This window comes from Meles meles, chromosome 4 (genome assembly GCF_922984935.1).
Source record: "Meles meles chromosome 4, mMelMel3.1 paternal haplotype, whole genome shotgun sequence".
NCBI lineage: Eukaryota > Metazoa > Chordata > Mammalia > Carnivora > Mustelidae > Meles > Meles meles.
The window spans coordinates 148,651,520-148,660,592 of record NC_060069.1 but is presented as its reverse complement, the minus strand read 5'-3'; the positions used below and the strand labels follow the sequence as shown (position 1 = coordinate 148,660,592).

The window sequence follows — 9,073 nt, the reverse complement described above, 5'->3', positions numbered from 1 at the left end:
CAGGATGTTTTTTATTCACCCAGCTCTATTAAGTGGGGTTTATAATTCAAGCTTGTAGAGTTAATCAAAAGGTTAGCAGTGTGAAGGGTAGGACATTTTTTCAATTTACTATATCATATCTTTGGAATCAATTACTAGTGGCCTGGCTCATCACTGGAGAATTCTTGAGGCAAATGCAAAACCACACACAGCTGATGAGGGCCATGAGCCAGTTAGTCCTGGCTCCAGGCCATGGAAACCCTTAGGTCAGAGGTGACTCTAGAGTTTATTGCATTCATTTGAAAAGTGCATTTCTTATACTGGAATGCCTTTGTGTTTTTCCCTCTCGGTTAAAGTGTTTGAAAGCTATACTACGATGTTTCCTATTTTGAAGTGTAGATTCAATCAAAATATGTTCGTCTATGAGGAATGGTCTCGTGACTGTGTCTTCCTGAACATGGAATCTCCATGTCCCCTGAAATAGCTTTTCTTCATGTGACTTTTTACCATCATTCTTGGTACCTGCTCTTCTTTATTTTCTAAGCCTCTACTCTCACCTTCTTTTTTTTTTTCTTCTGCATAGTTTTCTCTCTCTCCCTACCCACACCTCAGGCCTGCTAAAGATTTGTGATGTCACCTGTGAGTTTCAGTCATCTTCAGTGTAGTTTGCAGGACTAAAGAGCTCAGTTATCCCTGAACTGAGACACCAAATTCTTTGTTTCACAGTTAATAGTCATACACATTAAGGGAGATATACATCTGAGATTGAGATTTTTGAAACAAACTGTGTAAAACTGCAGTTTAAGAAAGGGTAAAGTTATCCCTCAAAAGAATGTGCTATAAATTAACCTTTGAAAGAAACCCAACTTAACGTGTCCATCTTTTAAAGAGAAACCCTAAACTAAATGTGTCTACTAAATACTGAAAATATATTAGCCAGAGGATGTGTAATAAAATTAAATAAGGCAAGTCTAACCCATGCATTTATTGAAAATGGAAATGTTAACATTTCCAAGAGCTTAATTTTTCTAATAAAAGATAATATAGTTCTTTAGTATGAAAACTGACATATGACAATAAGTCAATGAATTTGAATTACAAAGTTCTTTGCATGTATTATTCCATTAAAATCCACAGCCAATTTATTGTCCTTATTTTGCCTTGGGATCTTTAAGACCTGTTGTAAAGGTTGGAGGAATTGAGCTTTGAACTTATGGCTTCTGTTCAGACCTTCTTATAGTATAAGGTACCTTATGATGGCAATAATTCAGACACTGGAGTGGCAGGGAACTGTAGCCGAGCTCACTTCATAGCTATCCCTGTCATCATGCTGCCCCACTCACAAGTGTGGTCTTTGTCATAAGGGCCAGAGTTTGTATTTTTTTATGATTTAGGTAACTATAAGGCATCCCTATTGGCCAATCCCCTAAACTGAAAATAACTTATAGAAAGATATTCAGATTCAAGGAAAAGAAAGTACAGCTCTTCATAAAATGAGAGGGCAAGCTGTCCACATGGGTCTCACTGTAAAGAAAATGCAGCTCAACGTTTTTTATTCTTTTCTAAAGGAAGAAACAATCTAGGTGATATTTTGATATCTTCCAGCCTGGCCAAGCTCATTGAGGCCCAATTGTCAAGAATTCTGAGGGCCAAGGAGCCTGAATCTAGGACAAGGAATTCATGCTTTCTGATCTTTGTACGTTGACTAATCCCTCTCCACAGCTTTCTTCCTCCTCTTCATGTACATCGATCTTGGGCACCCTTTACTTCCTTAATCTTTAATTTCTGCACATTTCATCTGAATTTCCTCATACATTTTTATGTTGTATGGCATATGACAGGAATTAGGTATTATTTGATTGAAGTTTATAACACAAAATCGCTTTTCTACATCATCTATAGTGTTGTTATTGTTATGATGATTACTATTTTTTGAACCTAGATCAATGGTGCTGAGATTAGCTCTAACTACTGGTTGTAAAGTTCCTGCTAAAGAAACTTGTTGAAATGCAATCTCAAAGGGCATAAAGTACCAGAAGGACTAGATGTACACCTATAACACACCACTGAAGTGCTTATGCACATGTATCTTTCTTGCGCTATTGTTTCAGAATTTCCAGCAGAGCTTTTTCCTGAAATTGTTTATAAAGATTTACAGCTATATAGTGTCCATAAATGATGGGTCACATTAAAAAAAAATCTTTTAGAAACTACTGCAAATGAATAGTTCATTACGACCTTATTGGCTATATTTGACTCAAATTAATATGGAAGTAGGGGTGAGGGGTGAGAGGAGAAAAAACCACCTCTACAGTAGTCACATGGAGGTGTTAGACAATTTTGTTTCTTTTAAATGTATGGCACCTGCAAGTGTGGTCTATAGGGAAGGAGAAGGCTAGAACATGGATAGACATGATTGGCAGTTGGAAACGGTCCACACAGCAGATGTTATCTGATAGAAGAGCTTTGTGGAGAAATTAACATATAGTCTGGAAATTCTAGTTTAGTTTGGATTTTGATGGGTAGAGGTGTGAGAAGGGAGACAATTGTGAAAATAGCAGAACCAGATACTGAATACAAAGTCAGGGAAGTGAAAAGTCCTTATAAATTTCTCACCTGGGGCATAAGACTTAGTTCTCCTGGAGCATGGGATCCCTATGAACAGGCTGCACTGAGAGATGAGACTGGGAAAGTTGCTGTTGATGACTGTGTTCCTAAGTGTCATGGAAGATGATGTGCTATTTCTCTGCTAGTGAAGATTTAGGAGACAATTTTTAGTATAAAATCAAAAGCTTACAAGAATTCACTTGGGATTTATGGATAACCTGGTCCAACTTTGTCTTTCAACAGATGGAAGTATCTTTGTGTACTAATCATGAGCAGAGTGTTGGAACTCAAATATGGAGGGAGAACAGATTCCTACTATTGGCTCCACGTATGGACAACCCTGTGAATGTGAGTGAATGACCCACCTTTCCTGAGCTTCCTTTTCCACATCTGAAAATCAGAAAAGAAGAGGTTGTTGTAAGAATAAGGGAAACCATGTATATAGTGCTGAGCTTAGTGGTTGAAATATAGTAAATGGCCCCAAAACATTGTTGTTACTATTACTGGTGGTGGTATTGTTATTACTCATGACTTCAAAGCTACCACCTCTCACTCTCCCTTGCTTTCCTTTTACTAGAATTGCATGAGTTGACTAGAGTCAGTGGTCAATTGCCTGACCTCAGGATAATTTGGTAACTACAGGGTCGAAGGGGCAGAAACTCACTCAGATTTTGCAGGCAGTGCGTGTAAGAATTGGTTACCCATGCCACTCTTCCTGTAATAATTTCTGTTCTGGATTGGGTTGTAGCACTCTGGCTGGATGAATTATTTGGTAAGAATGGGATCCATAGGAGTAACATAGAGGTAGGTAGATTTTATCCTCAGACTCTCTCCCCTTTGACTGTTGCTGACATGTGTATTTTCTAGAAATCTTAATCAGCTTTAAATCCAAAAGAATAAGGCAAACACTTTTCTTTTTCCCGGTCACTAAAGTGCTTTTATTAAGTCATCAGATGAGTACTTTCTAAGGGAAAAAATAGTTTATGTGTGGTTTGGACGCTAAGCATTGACTCAGCATCAGGCTCGTGAAGGAGAAGGCCAAGCTACGCCTGCTGACACACAAGTAATAATAATGGAAAAAATAAAGAGTGTCCCAAGTTTGCTAAATGAAGCCATACGTTTGGAAAAGCACAATACACCAAACTCTTATACGCTCCTTTTTTTTCTTCCAAGATTATTCTTTTTGTTGCCCACCAGCATTATATTTTTTCCTTCCAATACACATATTTTCCCAAGTTCCACTGTTGCCATAGGCTTCTCCCATGTGTTCTATATTTTTGTACAGTGCTAGTCACAGTTAGGTAATATTAAGCAATACTTAGGAAAGCAAGCCATTGGAAATGACTTTTGAGGCTAGGAATTTCATAGAGGCTATATGTAGTTGTTCTTCCTACTTTAGGGATTAATTACTTTTATAATACAAACAATGACTGCAATATAAGCTCTGAGAGACTGACTCACTAAGGAAACAAGACAGGTTTCGGAAAACGGATCCCTTACCATTGACGCACATGAGAGAAGTTTATAAAAGAAGCAGTAATCTGAGAAATTTAATTGCCATGTAGCAGTTCACATAAAACTGATGCTATCAGTACGTGGACCATAATGAAATATTCTGTGATTACATGCCATTTTCGAAAGAGTTTTTTTTTGCACAACCAGGTATTTTGATTTCTTGAAATGAAGGAAAAGGAAATCAGTGTCCATCTATTTGAAGGTAGTTTTCCTCCTCCGGGAAGTCGTTCTACAGACCTAGAAACTGAGTCAGAGATGAGAAGACACATTTAGGAGATGATAAAGCAATGCTCTGTACCACCTTAGCAATGTTGGAGACTTTCATCCTTCAGTCTTGTGTTTTTCTGTTTGGAACAGGGAATTACTGCTGTAGGCCAGTGCTCTGAGGGTGTATCTCGAATCCCTATAGATAAGGGCTGGGAGACTGAAGCAACCAAGTGGACTTCAACTAGGACAGAGCTAGATTTTTACAAATTTTAAATAAAGTGTTCTTTGGAAACAACGTTTTGTAACCAATGGATTGCTAGATGATTTCTGGGTCCTTTGCAGCATTAGCATTATTTGACCGTGTCTTCAGGGACTACTGAGAAGCACTTCAGCAAGAGGAAAGGAAGATAACTAAAAGAGCAAAGAAATCTGATTCAGTTAGTAATCCCTAAAATGAGCCCTCTTGCTTGAATTTTTTTTTCCCTTCAAACATTTATTTATTTTTGTTGTCCTGAAAGCAGAATGTATTGGTTGCAAAAAGGTGAAGCAAAGATTTCACAGATCCAGGCTTTCTTTTATGGATTCTCTTCTCTGCCTCTCTCAGTGTGACACTTTTAGTGACAAGCTGCTGAGGCAAATGCCTGTTTTTTGTTTTTGGCTTTTTTTTATTTATTTCCTCATTCATTCTTATTCCTTGGCTTTCCCATGTAATAAGCTCCAGTTCTTATACCAACATGGTGATCATTTTACCAGAGAAGAGACCCTATTACTTGGGAAATCGTGAAAGTAAGAATTATGCTCACAGATGCTTACATACATATAAATATATATTAAAAAAAAGGAAAACAAACACTCATCCAACTTCCTTTCTACTCTCAGTACATAGTTAAGGTTGATGGGAAAGTGGTGCAACTGTTTGTGTGTATCATGGAAAAAAAAGCAGAGGAATTGGGAGACAAGTTAGAGTGCTTGGAAAGTCATGGGATTCCATGTTTGCATTGCATAGATGACGCACTGTAGACCGAGTGATATTATTGTGAAGCCTTGCTCACTCACAGCTTTCCTCGAAGAGGACTGGTGCAGCTTTTCCATTTCAGTACTGGGCATGCCAGTGTGTCCTGCATAATCTTGCTGAAAGCCAAATCCACTCACCTAACATAAACACAATAATGGCTTCTCAGTAGAGCATCAGAATCTGTCTCACTGCAGCCCCTTTGCCAAGGGAGAACTGACAACTGTCTATGAAAATTTGTCAAGCAAAAGGGACTTTGCTCTTATTTTAGAAAAATCTACCTTTACAATATTCAGACTATGCATAATCTCTTGACTTCCTATATGCTTGAGAACAACCATCCTCATGAGCTGCATAACTCTTGTAGGTTCAGCCAATTCTTTAATGGTGGGGATATAACTCTTTGTTGTGTGATTCAAATACCTTTCTGTCATAGGCTAGCTGGTTTTGTTTTATAGTTGGTCTTACTTGGATCTTGTTTCCAGTGCTCCTAAATTAGGTTCTTTTTACTTTATCTCTTTTATCTAAATTTCTATCTGAGTTCTCCTTATCTATACCCCATATGTTCAAAATCCCCAGTGAGTGTCTGAAACTGTGGATACATACCAAACTTTATATATACCATGTTTTTTTCCTACGTGTAATTCCTATGGTAAAGTTTAATTCATAATTTAGGCACCATAGGGATTAACAACAATAATTATGAAATAGCAAAATTATAACAGTATACTGTAATAAAAATTATGTGAATGTGGCTTCTTTTGTGCATACTCAAAATACTCATTGTCCTATACTCAAACTTTTTAAAAAAATATATTTATTTATTTTAGAGAGAGAGTGAGGAGTGGAGGGGGAGGGGCAGAAGGAGAAGGAGAGAGAGTCCTAAGCAGACTGTGCTTGTCACCAATCCTGATGCGGGGCTTGATCTCAGGACTGAGATCATGACCTGGGGCGAAACCAAGAGTCAGGCACTTAACTTACTGTGCCTGCCAGGTACCCCTCAATCTTTTTCTTGTGATGATGTGAGATGATAAAATGCCCACATGATGACACGAAGTGAGGTGATTGATGCAGGCATGGTGACATGCCTCAGGCTACTATGGACCTTCTGATGACATGTGCGAAGGGGGATTATGTGTTTCTAGACTGATGTTGGCCATAAGTAACTGAAACTGTGGAAAGCTAAACTACAGGTTAAGGGGAGAGTGTATTTGGAGAGGTAGTATGAGATGTAGAAGGAAAATCTTGGATTTGAGTCTTGATTGTTCCCCTCCTTGGTTGTGTAATCTGGAGCAAGTCATAAAATTTCTCCCCTAAATTTCCTTGTATGTGAAATGGACTAACATCTAGTTTCTTCTTGTAGCCCGCTCTTGAATTGTCATAAGGGGATGCTCTGAAAACTCCATAGCAGTTATCAAATTAGTATTGTTACTATTATTTCACTGCTAGTAACTGAGTTCTTATTTTAATTTTCCCCAATGCTCATTTGCTGTCCAGGAAACTTTCTGAGAGGGTGATAGATTATGCCCTTGCCAGTCTTTTGGAAATTCAACACCATTTACCCTAATAACTATGATTAAAACCTGATTCTAATGCGAGATTTCCCCGCATTGAAAATCTGCCTTGTTGGGTCTCTGTTGGCCCCAGGCTCACATTGTATTTTGCCTGCTTAATTTTCCAAGTATGGATTTCCTCTACTAGAGTCTGGACTCTGTAAAGGAGACAATATGTTATGTATATACATCTCTACCTTCATACTTCAGCACAATATTTGAATAAACATATGTTAAATAAATTGCTTATTGTCTGTCATATGGTATAATATGTCATTTCTTTAATAGGTGTTTTGATATCCACTAGTGACATGGATTGAATTGTGTGCCCCCATAAACATATGTTGAAGTTCTAACTCCCAGTACCTCAGAATGTGACCTTATTTAGAAATAAGGTTGTTGCAGGCATTATTATCTAAGTTTAGCGGAGGTCATACTGAAGTAGAGTAGGCCTCTAAGCCAATATGCCTGGCCTCATAAGAAGAGGGGAACTTGGATACAGGCACACACAATGAGGAGAACTCTATGTGATGACAAAGACAGAGATTGGAGTTATGCTGCCACAAGCCAAGGAACACAAGGAATGAAAGCCAGACACCAAGCTAGGAAGAAGCAAGGAAATATTCTCTCTCAGAATGTTCAGGGAGCCCATGGCCCTGCCAACACGTTGATTTCAGACTTCCTCGTCTCAAGAACTGTGAGAGAATAAGTTTCAGTTGTTTTAAGCCACCCAGTCTGTGGTAATTTTTTACAGATCCCTAGGAAAAGAATACAGCCAGGTATTGACAAAGCTCTAGGATCAACAGCCAACAAGATAAACATGTCTTTCTCCTCATGGAGTTTTGCACTAGATAGTTTTCCTTTACTACTGCAGACCCATGCTTTACCCTTCCCCTCCCTGCTGCAGCCTTGAAGCTGACGACCATGGATTGGATCAGAAAGTCTCCTGTCTTCCTGCTTCCTCACTGCAGTGGTCCACTGCATGGGGCACTGTCAGAGATCAGAGGGAGGCAGAAGAGCGAAGGCATGATGTTTAGTCTGGTCACAATGGACTTGCCACCCCCTCTATTGAAATCCCCTTTCTGGGTTCTGGGAACCCAGATGGCTCGTTCTGCAGTCACCCTTTCTGGGTTCTGGGAACCTTCCTCTACTCTTCTCCCGTTAGATCTGGGAGTGGCAAGAGCTTTCCACTCTCATTACTCCTGAGATACCACACTGACATTTTTTGGTTTTGCCCCCACTTTTAGAAATGCTTCTTTTGTTAAACTCAACCGAAAGTGTCCAATCTGAGTGTACCCCTCTTTCTTGCTTGGAGTCTGGCTGATCTAGTCCTTGAAGAAGACACACAATGAACATGTTTTTAAATGGGCAATTATAAATAGTTGATAGTATTAATGTTAATTAATTACTATTACAACTCAAGGAATAAATCACTACATTTTATCTGCGTTAAACACTCTAAATGAGAGTTAAAAATAATTTACTTTAGTACAGAATTTTGTTCAGTTAACAACACAGGGGAGGAAAAAATGCTTTAAAGATTACAGTGTCAGATAACTATGGAACAAATGAGAAGTTTTGAGTAGACAATGTCATCTTGGTGTTGATTGATTTCATGTGACGTTGGGCTTTTCTGGCACTAGGAAGATTACTACTGTGTATGGCTCACATATGATTGGTGTGTGGTGCCAGAATGCAGCTTCCTTCTTTCTCTGAAGTGCACTTAGCATTGTGATTCAGGAGTGACAACTTGAATCTTTGGCACATAGGACTGTCGAATTTCTATTTGTTCAAGAAGTAATGCATGTCATAAAAACAAGTTTTTTTTTTAACTTTTTTTTTAATTTATTTTTTCAGCGTAACAGTATTCATTGTTTTTGCACAACACCCAGTGCTCCATGCAAAACGTGCCCTCCCTATTACCCACCACCTGTTCCCCCAACCTCCCACCCCTTTGTTTTGTTTTTTTTTTTTCTTTCAGCCCAGGAACCCAAAAGTAGATTGTATTCTGGGCTTGAAGAATTTTTACTCTTATGTCCTTGGTTATTTTGTATTCTCATACATGTAATAACATTTTTTCTTAATGCACACATTCTCAATAAAAGTTAAGATTTTGCTTGTGTTCTGGGGAAGACAACATGTTTTAAAGATAGAATTTCATAAAACCTTTACAGTGAGGTATCTATTCTCCTAAGGTCTT

General features: G+C 38.4%; 1 long non-coding RNA gene across 1 annotated transcript in view; it reads left to right on the top strand.

Annotated features, from left to right (window-relative positions):
- Window positions 1–2,851: 2,851 nt before the first annotated feature.
- LOC123939842 overlaps window positions 2,852–9,073 on the top strand; it is a 124,565-nt gene continuing 118,343 nt past the window's right edge. Inside the window, exon 1 of the long non-coding RNA XR_006817990.1 lies at window positions 2,852–2,934. This is a non-coding gene — a long non-coding RNA (uncharacterized LOC123939842). The remainder of the gene's footprint in view (window positions 2,935–9,073) is intronic.